This window comes from Bos grunniens, chromosome 15, assembly GCF_055505025.1.
Source record: "Bos grunniens cultivar Pamir isolate PY7600 chromosome 15, Bosgru_T2T1.0, whole genome shotgun sequence".
Lineage (NCBI taxonomy): Eukaryota > Metazoa > Chordata > Mammalia > Artiodactyla > Bovidae > Bos > Bos grunniens.
In genome coordinates, this window is record NC_141179.1 from 75,205,704 (window position 1) to 75,230,483 (window position 24,780).

The following is a 24,780-nucleotide window of genomic DNA, read 5'->3' on the forward strand; positions in this document are numbered from 1 at the left end:
TGCTCATCGGTAAAACGGACGCAACATTTGGCCAGAGTCCTGTGAATTCAACGGCCAGTCCTTGTAAAGTACTCTTCTTAAGCCAGAGTTTGGCATAGAGCCTGGCCGATAGAGTTCAATCCGTGGTGGCTGTTAGTATTTTCAAATAGTGCCTGGGTCCAAGCTACGTCTTGATAGAGGCCCGGACTTGGAACGCAAGCCGCTCCCACGCCGCCGTTCCCCCGTTGCACCCGGATACACCCGCCCTGGAATGCCAATGTGGGCACCCCCCTCTTCCCCCGGAGGCTTGCCTGCCCGGGGTAGGGTTCCCAAGGCAGGGCAGGATTAGACAGGCGGTGAAGCGAGGGAAGGGGCGTTCCTAGGGAGTGGCCTCTTCCTAGGAGGGCTGGTGGCGGGGCGATATAGCCCCGGAGCTGAGGGAGGCAGAGGCGGGGATGCTGGGAGGACCTTCCAGCGGCCTGGGAGGAGCCTGGGAATGTTGAGGAAGGCTGAGGAGGGGGCGGGACCGTTAGGTAGCACTGAGACGGGGGGTGGTGGGGCGCGGGTGGCGCTTCCCACCCAGCCCGGGCTGGAGCTCGGGGCCTGGGCCAGAGAGAGCTTTTTATCCAGGCAAGACCCGGGGGCTGGAGGTGGGGTGGGGTAGGCCTAGGGAGGGCCCCATCCCCAGAGTGACCGTGGGGGCGGAGCCGACCAAGAGTGTTTTTGGGGGGAGCCGTAAGCGGGGCGGGGCAAGGGGCACAGCTCCACTCGCCACAGGGCCCGAGGCAGGGGGAAGGCCGAGGCGAGCGGAGCCGGGTTGGGCTGGGAGGCCAGCCACGTTCCGGCAGAGCCTGGGAGCGGGGCTGGGGGCGGGACTTGGGCCCAGTCCGAAGGCCGAGGGGCGTGCCCTCTGGATGGGGCGGGGCCAGGCCGAGGCCGTTGAGTTCTCTGAAGACCGCCGGGAGGGGGACGGACGATCCAGCGACTGAACCCGGCGCTGCGCGGTCGGACGCGGAGGACTGGGGCGCAAGCGGGCGACTCTTGAGCTTGCACCTCCGAGCAAAAAAAAAAAAAAAAAAAAAAGAGCAGAGGCGGCAGGTGAGAAGTGGGTGGGGGAGGCCCTCCGGCAAACCACGAGCAAGGTTAGTCTTCGCCCCCATTTTCCAGAACCCGCTCGGGGCAGCTTTCTCGGAACAAGTGACAGGTCTGGCCGCGAAGGCAAGCTGGTGGTTGATTGAGAAGGAGCTTAAGTTCCCAAGTCCTGACCGCCACCCCCCCTCCCAGTTCTCCGGCTCCGCCGCGCACCATCTGTGTGACCCCAGGCGCTTCCCCCTCGACCCCCGATTAGCCGGCTTTGGACCTCTCGGGTTCCAGTACAAGGAGGGGCTGGACCCAGGTGGACTCCGTGCTTCCACTGCCCTTTCTCGCTGGGAACCCTCGGAAGGTGAGGCCGGCAAGTGAGAGCGGACTGCAACAGGTATTTCAGATCGCGTCATCCAGACTACAGTCTGTTTCCCCTCAGAGTGAGGAAAGCGAACCCTCTGCGAGCTTGAGCGCATTGCTTTAAGGGTCTCACTCGTTCCTCCGATGGGACTTGAACTCACAGGCCTGGGAAAGCTGGGGGGCGGAGGGGGCGTGGAGACCCAAGTCAGGGAAGTCTCAGCCTCCCCTTCCCCACACCTCTGAGAGCCCAGTAAGACGTGGGATGGGAAACTCAGCGGGACTTTGCCACCTGCCCCCCGCCCCAGGGCTTTTCCAGGTGAGCAGGCTTGGGAGGCCCCTGGCAGAAGCCAGGGGACAAATTCTTATCTGGGTAAGTGGGGAAGACAAGGGAAAACCCCACCAAACGTTCGGCCCAAAATCAAGCCCAGAGCCTGGGGCTCTTGCTGCATGCCAAGTTCCTTCTTGGGCTGGAGGTTTCTGTCCCTGGTGGCGGTGGGTGTTCTGTGTTGGGCCATAGTAACTAGTTCGGTGGTCAGGGAGTTGGGACCACGTTGATTTGGGTTCCGGTCACTTTTCATGCTTCAGTTTCCTCATTTGTAAAATGGGCATAGTGATGATAATCAATGGTAGTGATGGTGGCTGTTGTTTAGCTGCTAAGTTGTGTCCCTCTCTTTTGTGACCCTGTGGACTGTAGCCTGCCAGGCTCCTCTGTCCATGGAATTTCCCAGGCAAGAATACTGGAATGGGTTGCCATTTCCTTCTCCAGGGGATCTTCCCGACGACCCAGGAATTGAACTTGCAACTCCTGCACTGGCAGGCGGATTCTTTACCACTGAGCCACCTGGTAGGGAGGACATAATACAATAATGTGTATACAGTGCTTAGCAAGGCGCCAGGCACCCAGTGAGCCCTCCCTGTGTGACAGCTGCTCTGATGTGGATGGGCAGGTGATAGACTGGCTTCCTGCCTGGGAATGAGACTGTTTTTGGAGGGCTGGCTGAAGCTCCTCCTGACCTTGTGAGAGCCAAAACTCGCCACCTGCCACCAGCAATACTTTGTCCATTTGGGGGTTGGGGGGAGGTGTCATCTAGACCAAAGCCTAGCTGAGTTTTGGGTAATACTCTTCCAGTCGTTAGGTATCTGGCTAAATAACCCCCCAGATGTTTACTTAACATCTATTATATATCAGATGGAGCTAGGTGATAGCCTTCGGGTTCTGCACTCATTTTGAGTTGCTCCCAGTAGGGTCCCTACCCCCACCATGCCTCTGCTGGAGAAGATAACTCACACCCAGAGCTCAAGGCCAGATGCGATGTCATGGATATGGAAGTGCTCTGGTGGCCAGAATCCAGCTCTCCCATTGCATGCTGGGCTCAGGGTGGAGGTGAGGGGCAGTGTGTGCACCTCTTATCTGTTTGATCAGGGTTGGGCACTGAAGGTGACTGACTCCTTGCATCTCCTGGCAAGAGGAGCCCTATACTTTGGAACCAGCTGGAAAGCGCTACTGGAGAAGGAACTGGCAGCCCACTGCAGTATTGCAGCCTGGAGAATCTCATGGACAGAGGAGCCTTACAGGCTACAGTCCATGAGGCCACAAGAGTTGGACACAACTTAAACCACCATGGGACAGAGTTTGATTGAGGGCTGTACTATGAATATGTGGAGGGGACAGCACGTGGAGGTATGGGAGGAGTGGTGCCCAAGAGAGGTGAGACACTAGAGAAACCAGGGCAGGGGGTGAAGGGGCTTCCTGGAGTTGTCGAGACTTGAACAGGACTTTCTGCCTGCGATTCCAAGTCCTGCTTGGGCTTAGATCAACTTGGGGCCCCAGACTCCCTCTCTAAGCTTTTGAGTGGCATAAGATTAAGAGTTTGGTATGGTGGGGAGGGAGAGGGGTCATAGGTGTTGCCTGTGTGGGGCACAGGGAAGAGATGTTCCTTTCCAATGGTGCTTAGTAAACATCTAGTGGAAAGTCCTCCCGCCACCCCTCCGCCCCCTGTGATGACTGACGGATGATGACACGCTGACCCCATCCTTAGTTGCTTACAATCTGGTAAGGAACTTAGGCAAGGGGACTCTGATAGGAGATAGACGAAGAGTCAAAGGGATCTTCAGGAAAGTTTCTGGAGCAAGTGGACTCTTGGGTGGGCCTTAAGCATTTCGAAGGTTTCAGCATCCACAGCTAAGGCAGTGTTTTGGGTAGAGACAGATGCCTAGAGGAAGGTAAGGGCGTCACCGTGTTCAGGGGAAATTTTTTTCAACCTTGTTTGAAAGTAGCCCCCATGCTATACAGCAGATACTATAAGCACAGCTTCAGTACCACTGTGCCTCCTTTTTTGACCACCAAGACCAGGGTTCAGATTTGATGGAAAAGGGAAGAGGGGTCAGGGAATTTTGAAGAAACTGCTTGATTGATCAGTCTGGCTGAAGAGTTGAGACTCGGCAGGAATGGGAAGGGAGAATGGTAGGTTGCATCAACTCGTGGAGGACTTTGAATGCCAAGATGAAATGTTTGGATTTGCCTTATAGACCTTGAGGGCTGCTGAAGGTTTCCGAGCAGGGGAGTGACCTCGTCAGAGTGGCACTTTAGGATGGACAGTCTGCCAGATGTGCTGGGGTTCGGGACCCAGCGGTCAAGGGAGAATGAGCCAATGGCGGTAGTGATGGGGAAGGAGGGCCCACAGGGGCTTTGGGGAGGTCTGGGGCTGGGGCTGGGGGGAGGCGCTGTTGGGGGCGGGGAGAGCGAGTGTCCCAGTGTCTAATCTGCCCTCCGTGTCTTTCTATCCCCCACCCAGCCTAGACCGAAGAGTATGGCAGACACTCAGGAAGGTGGCTGGGTTGGGTGGGTACGGGCGCTGGGGAGGGTGGTGAGTGCTACAGAGTGATAGAGAGGGAGTTGCCCAAGAAGGCTCTGTGTTTGCCTATGCAGGACAGGTGTCTGGGCCAGTGGAGGGAACAGGAGCCAGTCGTCAGGGGGCTGGGGCTGGAGAGCTGGGTGGTTGGGAAGAAGTGCCTGCAGCCCCTCCCCTCCTCGTCCAGCCCAGAGGGCCCGGGATGAAAGGTTAGCCAGTGGGAACACACATTTCTCACATGGTGGGGGGATTTTTTTTGGTTCCTCCAGGGCTCCTTTGAAGTTTCGGCAGTGTGGGGCAGTCCCCTCTCTATTGAGGCCTCAGAGTTTTGAACCACTGCCTGGAAGCTCTTCCCACCTTCTCACCCCCCAACCCTGGGGACGCAGCCCCTGTCCCCCTCTGAGAGCCAGACAGCCCCTCCTGGCGCAGAGGGCGGCAGCCCCAAGCCCCAGGCGTTCTTTCTCAGCTGTAGCATCTGGGGCCCGCTGGGGCCCGTGGTTGGGCTTGGCCTTGACCCCTGGCTCCAAATCTTTAAACCCACTTCCTCCACCCCACGGTGAACTCAGGGGGCAGCAAATGGTCAGGAGTTGGCTGTGTGAGAGGCAGGCAGGAGGGAAGAGCCTCGGCCCCTCTCTAGGGCAGGCCAGGGCCAGGGCCGGGGTGGGGGTGGGGGGCGCTGGTTTAATCTCAGCAGGAATTGTCCTGCCCACCGGCTTCCCCTCCCGTAGGCCTGGGTCTGAGGAGCCAGGAAGGGAAGCCCAGAGGTAAACATGGGCTGAGTGTCCTGCTACGCTGGCTTCCCTCTTTCCCTCACCCCCTGACACTGCCTCGGAGGAGGCGGACCGCAGGCCCAGGGCCTCTGTGACGGGCCCACTTGGTGTCTGAGGGCTGCCTGGTTCCTGACTCATCCCCGGGTTTCCCCTGACACCGTGGGTTTCCTGTGAGCAGCAGATTCACTCTGGGCTGACCTGGAGAGGCAGTTGAGGGGAGGGAAGAGGCCTGCAGTCTGCGCCTTAGACTTCGTCCTGGTTCCTCTGTGTGACTTTTCAGAAGTTCCTTCTCCTCTTTGGGCTGTCTGTCCTTCCCTGCTCTGCTAATGACTTATTCTTTACTTGGCTCTCAGGAAGTTCTGTAACACCGGACACTTGCAAAGTAGGGTACATGTGAGTGTGTGTGTGCACACACACACACACACACACACAAAACACAAGGTCCGTACAAAGTGGAACTGGGCAACTCCTCTCAAACACACGGTAATCGATCCCACTTCCTAGCCTTGCCTACTTCTTACCTGAAGCACCCTCGCTTCTTTCTGCCTGTCCACACAGATTAGGAATATAGACCAGCATGGTGGTGAAGAACTGGAGCTGACGTTTTGGCCCTGCCCATCCCTAGCTAGGTGACCCTTTCTGAGCCTCAGTTTCTGAATCTGCGCACTGGGGATAATAATGCTTAATACTTCATAGGGTGACATGAGGATAAAACAAAAAAACTGCCTGTGGAGCGCTTAGCAATTTTCTGCCTGCACATGGTGAACCCTCCCTCAATGAGAGCTGCCATGGTCCTTATTTTCTACATCTGGCCAGTTTTCCAGGCTGTACCAGGCTGCTCCTCAGGCCCCCAGAAACATCCCCCAGAGCCCCAGCCTTCCGTACAGGCCCTCTGCCCCTCGCCAGCGTTCGTGTGGGTGCCCCAAGACACTAGTCATTTCCGCCTGCGTGGTGTCCTTCCTGGGGGTCCCTGGGTTTCCCCAGAGTGACTTTAAGCTTCCTGAGGAGAAGTGGGTCTGAACGTCAGTGGCAGACTTCCTTCGAAACCCTTCCTTTCCCTTCCCTTCTTCCCTCTGTGCTTGACAACACGGAGCCCTTGCCTCCCGGCTGCTGTTTGGTGGCACACGGAGTATCCCTGGGAACCCTCCCAGTCAGGGATGGCCCCGTCCATCTCTGTGTCCCGACTCCAGGCACAAAGCCTGGCCCACAGCGGGCACTCAGGAAATAGAGTTGGAACGAGTGAGTGATTCTCCTCAGGGTGGCCCAGTGGGACCCAGTTTGAGCCAGATCCTCCGTGACTGGGGCCGGGACGCGGGGGTCTCACGCCCCTGCCTTGCCCTTCAGGACTGCCCACCCTGGGCCTGGAACTGGGGTCCAGGGAGGTGGGAACAGGGCGGCTGGATTGCTTCAGCCCGGGTTTCGGCTTCCCGTGTGAGGCCTGGCCTTTCCCCTCCTGAGACGGGAAGAGCCCAACTTCCTCCAGCCCCAGCCTGGTGGGGACATCTCTGGCCTTTAGTGAACCCTGACTCAGCCAGAAAAGCCACCTTCAAGTCAGCAGTTATCTGTGCCAGGTGCCCTGTCCCATGAGGCGCAGGCACAGGGCTGGGGGATGGGAAGATGCCCTCCCAACCCCACTCCCCCCAACATCATCCCTGGAGACCACCCAGTGAGGAGCTCTGGAAGGCCTGTCCGCTCGCTCCTCTGGCTTCTTTCCTGGCTTCTTTCTTTGCCTTTCTCTGGGCCCCACCCCTGACTTTCCCTGCTGTGTTGAGGGGTGATTCAGGATGGGAGTTACTGAGGATTCCAGACCTGGGCCCATAGGACCCGTGCAGGAAAGTGGATGAAGTGCTGGAAACGGAGCGTTAGGAAGCCTGGTTCGGTTGCTGGCTCCGCTGTGAAGTGACAGCGTGAACTGGTCCAGGGGGCTGGTCCCCTAGGCCAGTTCTCTTGCTTCTCATGCAGTAAATGCTCCAGAAGCCTGCCGGAGGTCCAGCTGGCCTTGGCCCAGGACAGTGGAGAAGGAAACATAGGCAACGTTGTGGACTCTGAAATCGGACTATCATTTCTGCTTCTGTTATTTACCTGCTGGGTGTGACCTTAGGCACACCCTAAGGGTCTTAACCCCTCTGCCCATCCGTTTCAGCGTCTAAAATGTAGACAGTTAGAGTATGTCTCTCATAGGGTTGTTTGAGAATGATACGAATCAATGGGTGTGAAGCCTGTGTGATACGTACCTGGCACACAGTGAGTGCTTTGTATTAATATGTGCCGGTAGTTTTGGGTAGTGTTGCTATTATTAATGAGCTTGCGCTCAGTCGCCGTAGCCCACTAGGCTCCTCTGTCCATGGAATTTTCCAGGCAAGGATACTGGAGTGAGTTGCCGTGTCCTACTCTGGGGAATCTTCCTGACCCAGGGATTGAACCTGCATCTCTTGTGTCTCCTGCCTAGGCAAGTGGATCCTTTACTACTGGGCCACCTGGTAAACTCATAGGGAGCAGAATTTCAGTCTTTGGGGGCAGTCTTTGGTGAAAGGCTTGAGTCTGGGAATCTGGAGACCTGGGTTCTGATCCCAGCTCATCCTTTACTCACCATATGACCTTGGGCAAGAGATAGCCCTTCTCTGGCTGCAAAACTCTTATTTTCGTGTATTTGGCTGCACTTGGCTTTTGTAAGAGAAGCCCATGCGATATCACAGTGGGGAGCTGCAGGGTTTTATTTAGAGAAAGGGCTTGTGGGTGCCCACCCTGTTCTTCTGCCCCAAAATAGTCACTGGAGGTGGGCAGGTCCCCACAGTGTCATAGAGACACCTCAGAAACAGAATGACCGAGTGCCCCCCCACCCCCATGACTGCATTCAACAAGGCTAAAAAGCAGATGAATACATTTATATACAACATAATAATGGGATTATCTCGATCAAATTACAGGCTTTTAAAAAAACTTTTCGCCATTTTCTGAATCTTCTGCAATAAACCCACATTATTTTTATGCTCAAGAAAGAAAGAACAGACACGATAAAGCTATCAAAAAACGTACTATACATATTTAAACAGAAATGCATTATGTGAACTTGGAGATCACATTGAGGGTTTTGTTGTTGTTAATAAATCATATTTATTTCAAAAGGGGGTGGGGTGTTGGTTTGAAATGAATGTCAATTTGTCAAGCCTCAAAAGACTGAGGGAGTGTCTGTGGAGGAAGCCAAGAGTCAGACATATATGGGAGCCACTCCAGCCTGCGTCGTGGTGGACGCGCCCCGAGTGCTGCCTGGTGTTGAGAAAGCATCTCAAAAGTCTTTCACTCCAGAGGGCTGACTTTCCTCACTTGTCAAATAGGAATGATAATAATAACAAACAATTCAGAGGGGTGCTGTGAAGGTTACAGGAGCTTCACACTTTAAGTTTAGAGGGAAGCCCTCTCCTTCTGAATTTGGAACCAAGTGAAAAGCGCAGTTGACAAAGATGGAGCTGCAAAGGAAGGCAGGAAAACGTGGCTTTAGATCTGTGCCTGGAGGGCTGGCTCACTCTTCCCTGGAACTGGCAGAGTTACACGTCCGGTCACAGGCGGCTCTGAACAGGAGCCAGCCTCTCCGCAAGAGCTGGTAGTGTGCAGGGGAGTAGCCCAGATGGAATGCTTCCAGCAGACAGCCTGGTTCACTGAGAAGGGGAGACCCCCACTGAGCGTACTGAGTACATCTCCCAGAAGAACCAATCAGACAAGCTTCTGCTGGGGGTCCTGGCAAGAAGCGAAGAAGTGGGTGGAGCCAGGCCTCAGGTGTTCAGCCAGCACGGGTGTTTAGGGAAACAGGTGGAGAGAAGAATATGTGTTCCGCCTCATACCTACAGGGCGCTTCTAATGATACCTGGTAGGCAAACACTGATTAATGTTCATTTGACATTGCTGACGATAATGTTAGCAATGAGTAATTCTACTACTGAGGCTGGAAAATCACTCTCCCACACACTGTCTTAGGAGATGGAATATGAGAATGCTGTTGCAATGGGACACGGTGAGACGTCCTTATGCATAAAGGAGATAGAAACTCAGTGGGGGTGGATATGACTGCTTTGTCTGAGATCTCGCCGCAAGTGAGTGGGTTGCCAGGCCCTGGGTCACTGTCGGGCACCTAGGCAGAGAGGCCTCCGTGGCCTGACTCCTGGCCTCTCTGAACTCACAGCCGCAGGAGGCCATGTTGGAGGCTCTCCGATGCCCCTCTGATCCCTTCTCTCATGACTTTCGGTAAGGATTAAATGAGATCATAGTTCTGGGTCAAACAGTGGTGGGCCCAGCACAGAGCACGCCCTCCACTCAAGCCAGAGGATGAAGAGGGTGATACTGATGAATGAAGGCTGCCCCTGCCTCCCCTTTGGGGAAATAACAGAGTCCTTCTTCCCCAAAGACCGAGGTCCCCTGATCTGGAGTGAGGGACTGTTCTGGGGCTGTTTGGAAATCTGGGGTCAGGAGGGCCTTGGGCCTCTATGGGCTCAGTCTTGCATGAGACTCTCTGATACCAGCCTCCACCCGCATGTGCTTTTGGCAGAGAGCGAGGGCAAAGCTGGGGGCTTGTGACTAAATTCACAAGATCATATAATGCTGTCCTGTGAGCAGCATTATAGCTCCCTGAGTCAACCTATCTGCCCCGTCTGATCCCTTGGACAACATTCAGCCTTTGCTCGCACACCTCAAGGCTTGGAGAACTCACTGTCTTTCATCTCCAGATGGACCAGACTCTTAAAAAATACCGTGTAGAATTTGAACAAACCTATCCTCCCTTCCACCTGTTGGTCCTGATCGTGGTCGTGGGGGCCACTTGGGGGCCATGCAGAGTGTGACTACTCCCTGAGTGTGTGCGTGGAGGGCGGTAACCAAGCCTCCCTTACAGCACCCTCCCCCTCTGCCCTCAGGTCAATGGTTCTGATGTAGGAAAGAGACACTTCTATCAACTTTTTTGTTGTTGTTTATTTTTACTAATTTTTATTGGAGTGTTGTTGATTTACAGTGTTAATTTCTGATGTACAGCAAAGTGAATCCATTGTATATATAATCAAATACCCATTCTTTTTAGATTCTTTTCCCATACAGGTCATTACAGAGTATTGAGTAGAGCTCCCCTGCTACACAGCAGGTTCTTGTTAGTTATCTATTTTATATATAGTAGTGTGTGTATGTCAGTCCCAATCCATTTCGGTCAATTAAAAAAAAAAAAACCTTCATCTCTGCCTGAACTAATGGGCCCTTAAAAAAAAAAAACAACACTTTCTAATTACTGAAGAAATAGTTTTGTGGAAAAAGTTTGAGGGTGAAGAACAGATGCAGAGGAGGAAATAACTGCTCAGAGATAAGTCCCGAGAAGGGTTTGGTGTTCACACACACACACACACACGCACACAAGATTGGAGTCTCACATATGAACCACTTCCTGTGCTGATGCTTTCAGGGTAACACTATAGAAGCAGGATTTTTCCATGTTATTCAATATTCTTCCACAGCGTGGTTCCCAGGTCCCTAGCATCGCACCACATGGGTCTGCCGTGACCCAGTTAAACGTGCCCCTGCCGTTGCACATTTAGGCCGTTCTGAATTTTTCATTCGTGCCCACATTGCCATAGTGACCACCTTGTCCATATGTCTGGTTCTCAACTTGAGTGATCTTCACAGGCTGAATTCTTCAAAGTGGCTTTCCTGTCAGATGATTTTTAAACTCAAGGTCTGAGGACCAGATTCTCAGGGAAACCCCTCTCTGTGATACGTACCAGAGTGTATGTCCCCCCCTCCCCTACATTTAGCTCCAGGTCTCCTGAGGAGAGGCTTCCCTCGTAGCTCAGTCGATAAAGAATCCACCTGCAATGCAGGAGACCCCGGTTCGATCCCTGCGTCGGGAAAATCCCCTGGAGAAGGAAATGGCAACCCACTCCAGTATTCCTGCCTGGAGAATCCCATGGACAGAGGAGCCTGGCAGGCTTCAATCCATGGGGTCGCAGGAGTCGGACACAACTTAGCGACTAAACCGCCACCTCCTGAGGGGAAGGCACCGTCTGTCCCTCGGTGCCGAGCAGGTTCATGGAGGGAAGCAGGCAGGCTCTTGGGGCATGCATGTGGAACAGTCAGTCAGAGACAAAGAGGAAGACAGATATGAAGGAGCTTTTCCTCTACGACTGCAGTCTGACTTTTGACCTTCCTGTCGGGGAGCCTGGCATGTCATTAACTAATTATGGGATCTTTACTATTTAATGACCTCTCTCCATGGTGACTCCTTCCCAACAGCCTGCTGGGAGCCAGGGAATGGGAGATGAGTCCGTGGGAGGAAGTTTCTCTGGAATAGGAGGCAGGTCATGGGGTGTTGCAATGGTTCTCAAACCCTGACATACATCAGAGTCTCCTGGATGGTTTGTTAAAATGCAGATCGTACAGTTTCTGGTTCCGTCTGTCTTGGGTGCAGCCTAGGAATGTGTGTCGCTAACATGTTCCCAGGACGTGCTGCTGTTCTTGGTGTGGGATCCCAGTCTGAGAACAATGGAGTAGTGGGTTAGGGCAGAGGAGGCTCTGCAGTGAATTTCAGCTTCTGGGGTTGCTGCCGGTAGGAACCTTGGCTTCTTTAACAAAGGTTGGTGTGAGATCTGAACTCAGCTTGTCCCTGCCCCCAGCTCATCACCCTTCTCCAGGATGCACTATTATATAACCGTGTGCAAGAGGAGAAGATAATCACCACCATTCCCACTTTATGGAAAGGAAAACTGAGGCTCTGACAGGTGACCTCATACGTCCAAGGAGAGCCACCAGGAGCTCTAATATAGGACCGCTGACGTGGTCACCTTTCCATGCTCCTCCCGAATACCCACCCCCTCAAAAATGCACGTGCTGTCTCTGGGCTTCCCCTGTGCAGGGGTCGTGCAGGAGCAGAGATGCTGTCCCTGAGCCCTGTGCCTGCCCTGGGGACTGACTCCATGTGAGGGTACGGGAAGCCAGGTTCCCCCACATCACCTCTGAGCCAGCGTCTTGCTCCACATCTCACCCCCACTGACTGTCCAGTAATGTGTGCTCCTGCCGAGATCTCGTGTCCCCCAGCCAGTTTATGTTCCCAGTTATGGTCTGGGCCGCTTTTCTGGGAGGCTGGCAACTTTTCTCTGGTTGAGCCCAGGCGCTGTCTGGCAGGCACAGCAGAGGAAAGGGAGAGAGCCCATCTGATGTGTGCCAAGCCTGGCCCTGGACACTTTGCAGCTGTGATGTCTGGTCATCCTCCCACCAGCCCCCTCCCCCCAGTAGAGGTTATCATCACACACACACACACCCCCGTTTACAGATGGGGAAACTGAAGCTCCCAAGGCTGGAATGACTTGTCCAAGGTCACAGCTGAAGGCAGCAGAGCCGGGCTTTCATTTCTAAACCCCAAGGTTGGGCCCCCTGGTCTGGAGTGGTAGCAGGTCCTGGAAGGAGCTGGGGTGTGGGGGACATAGCCTGTGCCCCTCCCACCACCCATGCAAAGAAGGTCAGCCCAAGCGACAGGGCTCCCCGGGGACTCGGGATCTTGCAGTGGGAGGACTCTGGCCCAGCCACCAGGAGCCGTACTTCAAATCATGCTCAGTTGCCTCCTGGCTGTGTGACCATGGCAAGTCACCCTCGGCCTTGGGGCACCCAAGTCTTCATTTCTCATAATGATACCTTATGCTTTATAGCTTTTAGCAGTGGACATCTTCTCGTGTGTTTACTCCTGCAAGCCTCCCAGCCCCTTATGAAATAGGCAGGGGGTGGCGATTACTGGGCCCACTTCACAGATCATGACAGAGGCTGTAAGTGAGAGGCCCAGCATCCTACAGCTAAGGAGGGCTCGAGCTAGGACTTGAACCCATGTTGTCTTTGCTTCCCATCTTGAGCCTGGTCCAGCATCCAGCTGCCTCCTAAGTAAGAAGGGAGAACTCTGGGCTCCTGTTCTCAGCTCAGGATTGGGGGTCCCAGGGCTCTTAGTTGGGCTGTTGGCTCTTGGGTGCCAGGGGCCCAGAACTCCAGGAAGGCTGGCCAGAGATCCTTGCTCTGGGCTGGGAACCATGGAGAAGGAAGATAGGGTGGTCCAGGCTGCCCTTGTTACCAGTTCCTCCCCAGGCCCAGGCATGTGAGGTCCCTGGTGGACAGAGGGTGGTCTGGCCAAGGTCCTCCTCCCACTTCAACCCCTGGTCCCCCTGAGGACTGTACCTGCCCTCCAGATATACCATGCAGAATTTTCCAGATCTCAGGACTCAGCTCCCCTGCCCTCTTTTTCTGCCTGAATGCCTTCAGCTCCGCCTCTCCTGATCTGGGTCTTCTTCATTCCCTCCAGACCCAACTCCAACCACCTTCTTCCCTGTGGCCAAGCCAGCTCAGCGGTCTCAGGTTCTGTCCTGCAGGTGAGCTGGCTCACAGGATTAGTTAGTGCTCCAAGGTGGCAAGGAGGGCAGTGACTGGCTGCTGTGGCCCCGAGCCCCCGGGGGTCTGTGTGGGCTGGGGACAGCTGAGCTACTTATGGTCAGCCTCTGACCATGAGCAAGTCACTTCTCCTCTCTGACCACCGGCTTCTTTCTGAAAATTAGAACCCCATCTTCCTCACCAGTCACTGTGAGGCTGGCGTGAGATGCAATGGATAAAACACCGACCCCTGAGGCTCTCGGGAAACGCTGGCCACTCCCCTTTCCCTGCACTCAGCTTGGGTTTCATTCCTCTTCCACCGCCTGGGCCAGGGGCTGGGTGTCTGGTTGGGCCTTGGTGTCAGGCCTGAACTCTATCTGCTCAGGTTGGGGGTGTTCTAGGCAGATAACGGGATGATTGGGCAGACAGACAGAATCAGCTCCCAACAGGCTCTGCCAGCCCCACGTTGTGGCCCTGGGCACGGGGCCTCCTGAGCCTCAGTTTCCAGGCCTGTGGAAGGGGCACACGCCTGTGACCTGTGTTCCTAGGGTCACACGGGACCTCCTGGGAGAGCTGGAGGAGTAGGGGTGGGAATTCAGGTGACCTGAAGCGCTGTGTTCTCTCTCCCAGGAGCCTGGAGTCTGGCCGGTCACAGTTCATTTCCATGTCCACTTTCCTCCTGCAACACAAACAGTCCCCGTTCCTTCTGGCCCCCTGGAGGCTCACCAGGCTGCTGTGTTCCTGGCTCTGGGCCTGGTGTCCGGGCTTGCCAGCCCTCCGGGCTCCTTTCTTCCTGTGCAGCCTGGAGAGCCGGCCCAGGCCCGAAGCACCACCTGACGGAAGGAGGGTCCCTGTGCTGAGAACTCTCGGAACCCCATGCCTGGTCCCTGGGGCTCACAGGGGGCAGAGATCCTAGCAGCAAGCCCCTTTCCTTTCCACTTTATCTGTCTGTCTGTCTGTATACCCTGCTCCTCCCAACTCCATGTGGCCCGGAACCTTCTCACGGTGATAATAATCGCCATACTTCCCTTGATTGTGAGAGAGCATTTTTATTCTCCAAGCCTGTCTCCTCCCTGTGAGGTAGGAGTGAACTGTGGTTATCCTAGACAGGGGAGGGAACTTTTCAAAGCCCGCAGTGGGGGCCTCATGACCTGTCTCCCCAGCCCCATTCCCCAGCCCTCAGTGGCCGTTCTTATCTTGGCTGCATTTTGCTGCAGGCGTGCCCCTGGAGTCAGGAGTGAGAAGTGGGTTGTGAGAAGGTGAGGGTGGCAGAGCCCTAGATCTCCAGGGCCAGGGTGGCAGGTTCCCTGCTTTAGGGGCTAGCAGAGGGACTACCCCCATGGCTGAGGCAGGGCGGCTCAGGGTGATGGACGAGGAATGAGAGTGTGGGGCTGCCTGGGCTTTCGTCTCTCCTCCCCAGGGCCCGAGCTGGGGAGGTTCCAGGGGGCTGTTTGGGACCTGGGTGCTCATTTTGGTGGCTTAGGTGCTGCTGCCTGGGGTCAAGTCCCTCATCCGGCTTCAGCTCCTTTAGGCCTGGGAGCAACTCTAGCACCTATCTGGTGATAAAGACCCAGGCTCCTCAGGAATGAGCATGTGTGTGTGTGCGCCTGTGTCTTTATGTGTGTATCTGTGTGTGTGTGGGCTTGTGTCTCTGTGTGTATGTCTCTGTGTGTGTCTGTGTGTGTGTGTCTGTGTGTGTGTGGGCCTGTGTCTCTGTGTGTGTGTGTGTTTGTTTCTGTGTGTGTCTCTGTGTGTGTCTGTGTGTGTATGCATGTGTTTCTATGTGTGCGTATATTTCTCTGTGTGTGTGTGTGCCTCTGTCTGTGTATGTGTGTTTCTGTGTGTGTGTCTCTGTGGGGTGTGTGTGTGTAGGAAGAGGGGGTGCTTGTCCAGGCACTGCTTGGCACTCCCTGAATCTGGGGGAGGCTGAGGCTGAGAAGAACGGGCTGAGGAGGGAATGGGCCTTGGTTGAAGCTGGTGGGAGAAGGGTGGTGCTGGCTGGTCCATCCGTGAGGCCACAGGGGGAGGCAGGGCTCTCGGCTACAGAGGCAGGTGAGGGCAGGGGTGGTCAGGGGGCAGAGCTGAGCTGGCTCCTATGGTGGTGTCCTGCCTGGACCAGTAAGGCCCTCAGTCCTGGTCAGGGGTCGCCTCAGGGCCGCCTGGGCTCTTGCATGGAGACCACAGGGCCTGAGGTCTGGAGCCCGGAGCCCTGGCTGCCCTGGAGGCCCTTCTCCGCCTGTCATTCTCTCTCTCTTTCCTTATCCTGGCCTGTCTCCCTCTCTCCGCCTCTCTTTTTACCTCCCCTGCCACCAGCATCCCCGCCAGTCTCCTGTGCCTCTGAAGCCAGGGCATCTCTGGGGGGCCTAGCAGGGGCTGAGGGGCCACCCTGGCCGAGCCCAGCGTAGGGGAGCTGTCCCGGCCCTGCCCCTCTGCAGTCCCGGGGACCCTGGGTAGGGAGCCCCTGCAGGCTGAGCTGGTCTCCCCCGTGACCCGTTTTCCCGCCCCAGCTGCCGCATGTCTGGGCCAGTTACATGCCCACTGCCCTGCCTGGGAACTGGGGGCTGGGTTCTGCCCGCTGTGTGGAGGTACAGCCCTTCCCCCCAGCCTCGGGGGGCCTGGACCCCTGCAGCTGACTGTGGAAATGGGTCCCCTGGGCTGTTCCTCCCTGGAGCCCATGCCCGCCATGGGGAGGACTGTCTGTGCTGGAGTCTGGGGTGAGTGCCCCGGACACTCTGGGTGTTCAGAGGCCCTCGGGATGTGAGAAGAGAGACTTGAGATCTGGTCTCAAAGAAATAGGAAGAGGGGAAGGTTGGAGGAAGCCCCAGAAAGACAGACGGACAGATGCAGATAGGAAGAGACGCTGAGGAGGAAGGGCTGCAGGACAGAGCAGGGAGGGCCCAGAGGCCCTGCCCTGGCCCCTCTTCCCCTCGCTGAGTGGGGTGGAAGACCCCGCTCCATCCCGCCCCCTCCTTCATATTCTTAGAGTCACAGACCTGCCCCTACCCTCCTTCCTTCCCCATCTTTTCTGCGTTTCCCCCCAGGACTCATGAGAGACAGCGCCCCTATACCTGTGTGTGCAGCTCTTTGCCATTCCTGTGTCTCACTCACTTCTCTCTGTGTCTCTCTGTCCATCAGATATCCCCAAGGCCAGGATAGCTCTTAGGCCTAGGAAGGTGCTGAGAACTACAGCTTGGGAAGTAGGAAGTGTTAGTTCACTTTTCAGATGAGGAAACTGAGGCTCAGAAAAGTTAAGTGACACTGAGGGGTGGGCAGAGCCAAGGTTTGAACCTCTATCTGCCCGATGCCCACCCCAACTACTCAGGCTGAGATGATCAGGGCTGCCAGATAGTGCCCTGTGTGCGTCTGTGTAGGAGAATGTTCTGGGGAGGCTGCTTGGAGGAGGTGGCGTCACAGTGGCCCCATCTCTTCCTTCCTGAGCCCAGGGCGGGGGGTGTGTGTGCTGTGGCTGCTGCTATGTGAGGTCCCTGATTAGAGTTTCCCCTCCTTCTCCCTAATCACCTTGCTGAGGGCCCACACCCAGCACCCAGTCTCCATTTCCGCAGCCCTGACTCAGAGGTTAACCCCTCTTTAGGCACCTGCCCCCAGCTGCCCAGGCCCCTGGGTGGGTAGCGTTTGCAAGCTGGGGCCTGGCGCCTTGGCGGAATGTCTGCAATTGCCTGGCTTCAGAGGCTGGGCTGTGAAACCCAGTCAACGTAGGTTGGGCCTAGGCGAGGTTACTTTAGTTTTGTATCATGAATCACATTTTTTCTGCAGGTAGTAGGTTATGCTCAGGGCCTCTGGTCAGGCTTCGGGGTTCAATTCCCAGCCCTGTGGTCTGTGTAAACCATGGGCAAGTCCCTTTGCCACCCTGAGTCTCAGTTTCCTCAACTGTAAAAGGGGGTCAAAAGCAGTGCTTGCCCCATAGGGTCGTTGCAAGGATACACGGAGCCATGTGCAGGACTGAGCACAGTCTCTGGCAGTTAGTAACCGCAAGGGCGCTGGCTTTTGTGATTCTTGAATCCTGGGGGACATTGCTAGTGTCCAGTTGCTCACTTTCCTGTCTGTCCCCTCTCCAGACTGAGCACTCCCCGAGGGCAGGGTAGGTTTCACCCGTTCATTTCCTGTGTCCAGTCTGGGGCCACCAGAGTTGGGGGTTCAATGGACTGCATGGACTCAGGACGGAAACCTAACAGACAGGGCCACTTGGGGGCCCTCTGGGAGGGCAGCCGCTCAGGCTTTCTGACCCATGAACGTTCTTTCTTTTTGTTTTGGCTATCCTGGGTCTTCACTGCTGTATGTGGACTTTATCTGGTTGTGGTGCTCAGGCTTCTCATACGGGTGGTTTCTCTCGCTGCAGAGCACAGGTTCTAAGACAAGCAGACTCAGGAGTTGTGGTACATGGACTTAATTACCCCAGAGCCTGGGGAATCTTCCTGGACCAGGGATCGACCAATGTTCCCTGCATTGTCAGGCGGATTCTTAAACTCTGGAACACTGGGGAAGTCCCCATGAGCCATTCTGGAAGTCCCCTCTTGTTCTGGGAGGAGGAGGTTTGCTGCCCTCTTTGAGGTCGCCTCTGAGGATTAGTCCTGGGTTTACTCATGTCCTGGAGGTTCCCCTGGCCCTCTGCACCCATGGCTGCCACAGTTGCCGGGTATAAGGTGAGAGTCCCACAGCACCTGTGTGTTTGTCAGACCTGCAGACACCTGGCCCGGCTCCTGGATACTCTGATTCCATGGGCTTTGATGTTGGGCTTTTGTGACCCCATATGAGAAGACTTGGCAGGGGGGAGCAGTGTCACAAAGCAGGTAGGACATTGGACTCCAGAGTTGGAGGGTCTGGGACACAGTGCAGCTGGGCCACTGTCCTCCACGTGACTGGAGAAGGCGCCACTGCCTTCCCGAGCCCCAGACACCCCGCTTAGAGAACAAAAGCCATGCTCCGCACGTGGCAGGGGGTTGTGGGGTTAAAGGAGATGAGATCAGTGAAGCACCGCTCACGTGAGGATGCTTTCATAGATATTCGTTTCATCAGCCCTCCCTCTGCCTGGGATCTGTTTCAAGTTCTTGGGTGATGGATGGTAACTTTCCAGAGGCAGTTTGTAGGAATCTCTTTGCGCCCCACATCTCAAGGGACAATCTTTATGCATACCCTCCTCCTGCCATGTGAGGAGGGGACTCTGCCTAACATGACCTCTTCCCAGAGACTTCTGCCTCTGCTATGCTTGCTTCCTAGGGTTTGGCGAGTTGATTCCACCATCCTCCTGAACAAGCTTTGATATCCCCATTTTATAGACAAGGACGGTGAGGTTCAGGGTGGGTAGGCAGATTGCCAAAGGTTACATGTCACTGTGAAATGGAATTGGAATTTAAGTCTCTCTCAATTCAGAGTTCATACTGTTAACTGATTTATTGCTCTGCCTCCATACCTGGGGCTGGGTAAGGGTCCTCAGAAGCTGGTTGACACCCTGAGCACCCACTTGGGAATCTGGGTCTTCTTGTTAGGGCCCCTAGACTCTGGGGCTCCTGGACATCCTCTCATATACTCCTAAAGATGGTTGGATGGCATCACCGACTCAATGGACATGAGTCTGAGCAAGTTCTGGGAGTTGGTGATGGACAGGGAAGGCTGGTGTGCTGCAGTCCATGGGGCTGCAAAGAATTAGACACGACTGAGCGACTGGACTGAACTGATCCCTTTAAATTAGCATCTCCCAAGTGATGTTCCCAAATGGCTGGTTATCTCCTCAGCCCCTGGGAGCAGAGCTCTGGCTCAGTCCTATTTGTCCACCTCAGGGTGCTGAACAAACATGTGCACTTCTCCACACGTGTCATGATGTGAAACAGGTTGGGAAGTACTGATGGCTCTAACCAACCCTCCTCCTGCTCTGTACACATACACCCCCCAGAATAGGGGGGCCCACGGTCCTCTCTGTTTCTCGGTCACTTCATCGTAGAAATAAAGACTCAAATAGGTGATGTCAAAGGCCTTCCTAGCACTGTGAATCTGAGTGTGTGAGCCTTAGCTCCCAGGGTTAGGAGGAAGCAGGGTTTGCATGGGGCCCAAGCAGCCTGCAAAAAACATAGGAAAGGGAGTCATGGGCAGGGAAAGATCAGAGGCTATGGTTCAACCTCAGCTTGAGTCTTTGGCTGCATCAGGCCTGGTGGGGAGGTTGCAAGATTTGAAGGGTCTGCTCTTCCCCAAGCTGCACCCTTTGTCAGAGCGGCCCCTTCTTCATGCTGAAGGCCCTCTGGTCTCACTGCTTGGGCTTTAGAGAAAAGCAAGGAAGGGCCACATCTGTTGGCCTCATCAGCCCCTGAAGGAACAGCGTGGCCAGGCTTGGTGGGGCTGATCTTTTCCTTCCTGGCAGGAAGCCAAGAGTCAGGTTTTGGAGCTGGCGTGGGATGGGGGGTCAGGCAAGCAGATCGAGGTACGGAAGGGTGGGGTTGGCAGGCTCCACCATCGACCTCCTTCACTTTGGCAGCAGGTGAAGAGAGAGGCGCTCCGGTCTCAAGGCAGACCTGGAGTTCAGTCAGGGCTTAGCCACTGACTTGTGTGACCCGAGGCAAGTCACTGAACCTGAGTCTCAGTCTCTTTATCTGTTAAATAGTGGTGATAATATCTCAAGGGTTGTTAGGATTAAATGAGGGATGGTGGGTATGGACTGATACGAAGACATGGTGCTGTCCCTCTGCTATTGCAGTCTGGCGGGGTAAGACCAGCAGAAGGCTTTGAGCTCTGGTTTGGGCTCTAGGAAATCAAACCAGTCAATCCTAAAAGAAATTAGTCCTGAATATTCATTGGAAGGACTGATGCTGAAGCTTCAATACTTTGGCCACCTGATGCAAAGAACTGACTCATTGGAAAAGACCCTGATGCTGGGAAAGACTGAAGGCAGGAGGAGAAGGGGACAACAGAGGATGAGATGGTTGGATGGCATCACCATGATGGACATGAGTTTGAGCAAGCTCCGGGAGTTGGGGACAGGGAAGGGACAGGGAAGCCTGGCATGCTGCAGTTCATGGGGTTGCAAAGAGTTTGGACACGACTGAGCGACTGAACTGAACTTGGGCTCTAAAATCCTGGGATTCCTGGGAAGGTCTGATCTGGACCCGTTTCTTCCACCCCATGGTGGTGGTTGTGGGGTTTGCTCACTTGCGTTGTGAGGAGCTGATAGTGTCTCCAAAGCTCTTTACACACCTCATCTCAGTCCTTCAACAACCCTATAAGATGGGAGGCCCTGCTAGCATCCTCGTGTTAGAGCTGAGACGTTGGGCTCAGAGAGCTTGAGTAAATTCCTCGCTGGCAGTCACGCAGTAGGAAGCAGAGCTGAGATTCACACCGAAGTCCTGAAGGAAGCTGAGATCCTAATCATGCTGTTGTTTGGTCGCTCAGTCATGTCCAACTCTCCGTGACCCCACAGACTGTAGCCCACCAGGCTCCTCTACCCATGGAATTCCCAGGCCAGAATACTCGAGAGGGTTGCCATTTCCCCTGGGGAAAGAAATGGCAACCAACTCCGAGGGCCTCCTAATTTTCCAGTTGCCCAGGGTAATAGCTTTTCTTTTTTCTGTTCTAACAACAAGGGGAAAAGTGCGACCAGAGAGTGAAAAGGAGGATATAGGGAGGCCAAAAAGCCAGCCCCCTGCAGGAAGTCAGCATGGGTTTCAGGAACCACATCACCTGCCACAGATGAAAACAAACACAGCCACCTGTGACCCGTCTCTTTTCTCGGGCAATCGGGACAAAGTCCAGAGAACTGCAGAGCTGGGTGGCCGAGAACCAGCGTGCAGGTGGCCTTATCTGTTGACAGGCAGGCTTCCAGAGCTGAGCAGCCAGCCAGGTTTGCTGTCTGCTCTTTCTGTCCAAGCTGCCTGGGCTCCCACGGGATCAGTTGTCCAACTCACCCAACTGGCTGGACACCCAGGTCTCAGGCAGGCCGCTGAGACACAGCCCAGAGGCTCAGAGACAGAGGTCCTGGCCCCACGGAGGGCAGAGGCCTCCTTCCTCAGGTGGCCCAGCCCCGCCCTGCTTCACCCTGCCCCCCTCGCCAGGAGCAGGGGTAGTCACTCTCTGGCACTCCCCTGCAGGTATCTAGAGGCTGGCTCGAGGCCCTGCAGAGGGCTTTGGACTGTTGGTCAGGAAATCAACAACTTCTGGATAATCATCATCATCATCATAACTGGTGGCATTTATTAGACACATACTAGGTGCCAGGCGCTTTACAGATACTAAATCATGTAAGCCTCACCACAGCCCATTATTAAGTCCATTTTACAGGTGGGAAAGTTGAGGCACGGGGCTGAAGTGATTGCCCAAGGCCGCACAGTTGGTAAGAGATGGCAGATTTGGCATCTTCGGGCAGGGGTAGTGGGAGGAGGGGGCCAGGGGACCTGCATGGATCGAGCCCTACTATGTGGAGCCTGAGTCCAGTTCACCTTCACACCTGTGAGTGGTGGGTGGGTTTAGTCTCTCCATTCACTGATAAGGAGGCAGCTCTGCAGATTGTGTGGCCCGGAGGTAGCAGATGCAGGGGTGAGAACCAAGGATGACTGTGTGAAGCAGTCAGTTCTCCTTAACTCTCTATGAGGAAGGCCCGGGGAGCTGGGTCAGGGTAGCAGGTGGAAAGAGAAAAGCTCTGGACCGGGAATCTCCAAGTCCTCCATGGTGTGCTCAGCCCTGAGTTTGCTGTGGGATCTGTGCTCTCCTGCGTTCTCTGGCCCCTCTGAGAAAAGTAATGATCTCCAAAGTCTCCTCCTACACAGCGGAGGAGTGTGAATCACCCCAGGAATGTGCCTCCAGGAAGTGGAGGACAGAGCAGAGGTACAGGAAGCTTCACGTGAGATTCTCCCTGGCCAGAACCTGCTGCCCCAGGGTTCCCAGGTGCGAGACATCCCCACTCAGAGCAGAGGAACCAGGCCACACTGGGTCTTGATGCATGAGAATCCCCTGGGAAGCTTAAAAAAATAAAACCCTAGTGTCCAGGAGAAGAGGAGGACAGAGGATGACATGGTTGGATGGCATTGCTGACTTGATGGACTTGAGTTTGAGCAAGCTCTGGGACTTGGTGATGGACAGGAAAGCCTGGTGTGCTACAGTCCATGGGGTTGCAAAGAGTCGGACACGACTGAGTGACTGAACTGAACAGAGTGCCCAGGCTGCACCCCAGACCAATTATATCAGGATTTCAGGGGCTTGGGGGCAGGGTTAGCAGGGCAGGCACCAGCAAGGTTTAGAGCTAATTTTAAGGTTTGGCCAAGATTGGGGGCCCCTGCTTTAGCAATCAGGAGGTGGGGGAAGTAAGGCCCTGGCTTTCTAGGGTTAGTGACCCCATGGAACCAGAAGAAAGCGTGTGCCTGCCTGTCTTCGTGCATCTTTCTAGAGAGAGGGTTCACGGCTTCTGTCAGCCTTTTCTGACCCAGCAGAGATTAAAATTAAATCTCTTGGGAAGGGAAGTAACCCCCTCCCCACAAGCCAATGATGTTATTTTTAAGCACCAGAGACTTGCCTTTTCTTTTTTTTTTTTTGACTTGCCTTTTCATACTGTTCATTCCAGTAGTCATGTATAGAAGTGGGAGTTGGACCAAGAAAAGGCTGACTGCCACAGAATTGATGTCTTTGAATTGTGTTGGTGGAGAAGACTCTTGAGAGTCCCTTGGACAGAAAGGAGATCAAACCAGTCAATCCTAAAGGAAATCAACCCTGAACATTCATTGGAAAGACTGATGCTGAGGCTCTAATACTTTAGCCACCTGATATGCTCAGTTGCTCAGTAGCGTCCAACTCTGCGACCCTAAGGACTGTAGCCCGCCAGGCTCCTCTGTCCAGGGGGATTCTCCAGGCAAGAATACTGGAGTGGGAGTATACTGGAGTGCCATCCCCTCCTCCAGGGGATCATCCCAACCCAGGGAAGGAACCCAGGTCTCCTGCTCTGCAGGCAGATTCTTTACCATCTGAGCCACCAGGGAAGCCCTAGCCAGTTAATGCAAAGAGCCAACTCACTGGAAAAGACCCTGATGCTGGGGAAGACTGAGGGCAGGAGGAGAAGGGAGCGACAGAGAATGAGATGGTTAGATGGCATCATCAATTGGATGGACATGAGTTTGAGCAAGCTCCGGGAGTTGGTAATGGACAGGGAGGCCTGGCGTGCTGCTATCCATGGGGTCACAAACAGCTGGACACGACTGAGTGGTGGAACAACAGCAAGAGACCCGCAGTTGCAGGATCAAAGTTGGTTTGCCTTATCCCCTCTAAGGAACTGTTCCTGACTTCCCCAGATCTTCCTTTCCTTTCCTTTTTCCTGCAGATACGCACGGAAGGCTTGTGGTGTTCCAGGCACTGTCTGGACTGTGGGTTGCTGGGTAAATGAGAGGGATGCAGCCCCTCCCCTAAAGGAACCATATTCTACTAGAAGCACAGAACTAACAGAACCATGTTCTGTTCTAATGGGGGCTCCGGTCATGGTAGCGGAGCAGCAAGGTGACTGCGGTGAGCAGGGCCATGTGACGGGCCCAGGCGTCCAAGCTGTGCCAGGGGACTCCCCGACCCCACACCCAAGAGTCCGATGATTTGGCTGGGGCAGGGGCCAGGGGCTGCATATTAGCATATTTTGATTCCCACACGCAGCTGGAGTTGTGGCCAGCCAGCCGGCCAGCCAGGCGTGTAGATCAGGTGTTCAGAGAAGGCCTCTGGGGGGAATACCTCCGCCTGCCTAGGGGAAGGGAGGGAGCCCACTCTGTGGGCAGAGGGCTCCTGGCACAGGAACTGAGAGGGCAAAGGCGCTCAGGTGGGCAGGGGCCTGGTGTACAGAACAACAGGAAGGAGCGGCCTTAGGAACAAATGTGTGATGGGGAGGATGGAGGAGGGGAGGGACCAACCGGGCGGGGCCTCGCCGGCCACGTAAGAGTCTGGATCTTACAGCGAACGCCTCGGCTCCATCACCATTGGAGGGTTGCAGGCCAGAGAGTGACAAGATCTAGTTTGCATTTCTCAGAGTCCTCCCTGCAGTGGGCATGATGGCCTGACGAGGGCAGGAGGGGATCCTGTGAGCAGCCAGGGAGCTGCACTGGTCTAGGTTGGAGGTGGGATGGGGAGCTGGGAGGGGCAAGGGTTGGAGGAGACCCATTCCGGCTGTGGGATGAAGGAAGGAGGAGGAGACCCGAGTGTGGCTCCGGTGTCGTGTCTGAGCCAGCTGGTGGGTCGAAGGGCCGTTCATCTCCCCGTCTCTGAATCCTGCAGCACTTAGAGTTCAGGAGCCCCGGTCCCAGGGGACCAGGAGCCTTGGGCTTGGCATTTCCTGAGATGTATTCCGTGCGATGTTAGGCTGTTGAGTGATAGATGGTTTTTGGTCAGTGGTGTTT

At 55.1% G+C, this 24,780-nt stretch overlaps 1 protein-coding gene and 1 non-coding gene across 10 annotated transcripts in view; one reads left to right on the forward strand and one right to left on the reverse strand.

Annotated features, from left to right (window-relative positions):
* Window positions 1–520: 520 nt before the first annotated feature.
* The window catches only part of CD82 (CD82 molecule), a 55,976-nt gene continuing 31,716 nt past the window's right edge, over window positions 521–24,780 (forward strand). For 2 of the 9 annotated variants that reach the window (XM_086341253.1, XM_086341248.1), the window contains exons 1-2: window positions 521–609; window positions 1,264–1,456. The gene's annotated coding sequence lies outside the window, so the exon portion shown is untranslated. Of the gene's footprint in view, window positions 610–911; window positions 1,078–1,263; window positions 1,457–24,780 lie in introns of those variants that run through there. The other 7 variants (XM_086341251.1, XM_086341247.1, XM_086341250.1 and 4 more) reach the window with 5 other exon arrangements.
* LOC147358485 (small nucleolar RNA SNORA61) lies at window positions 3,684–3,806 on the reverse strand. The gene has a single exon (XR_015142518.1). It is a non-coding gene; the product is annotated as a small nucleolar RNA SNORA61 (small nucleolar RNA).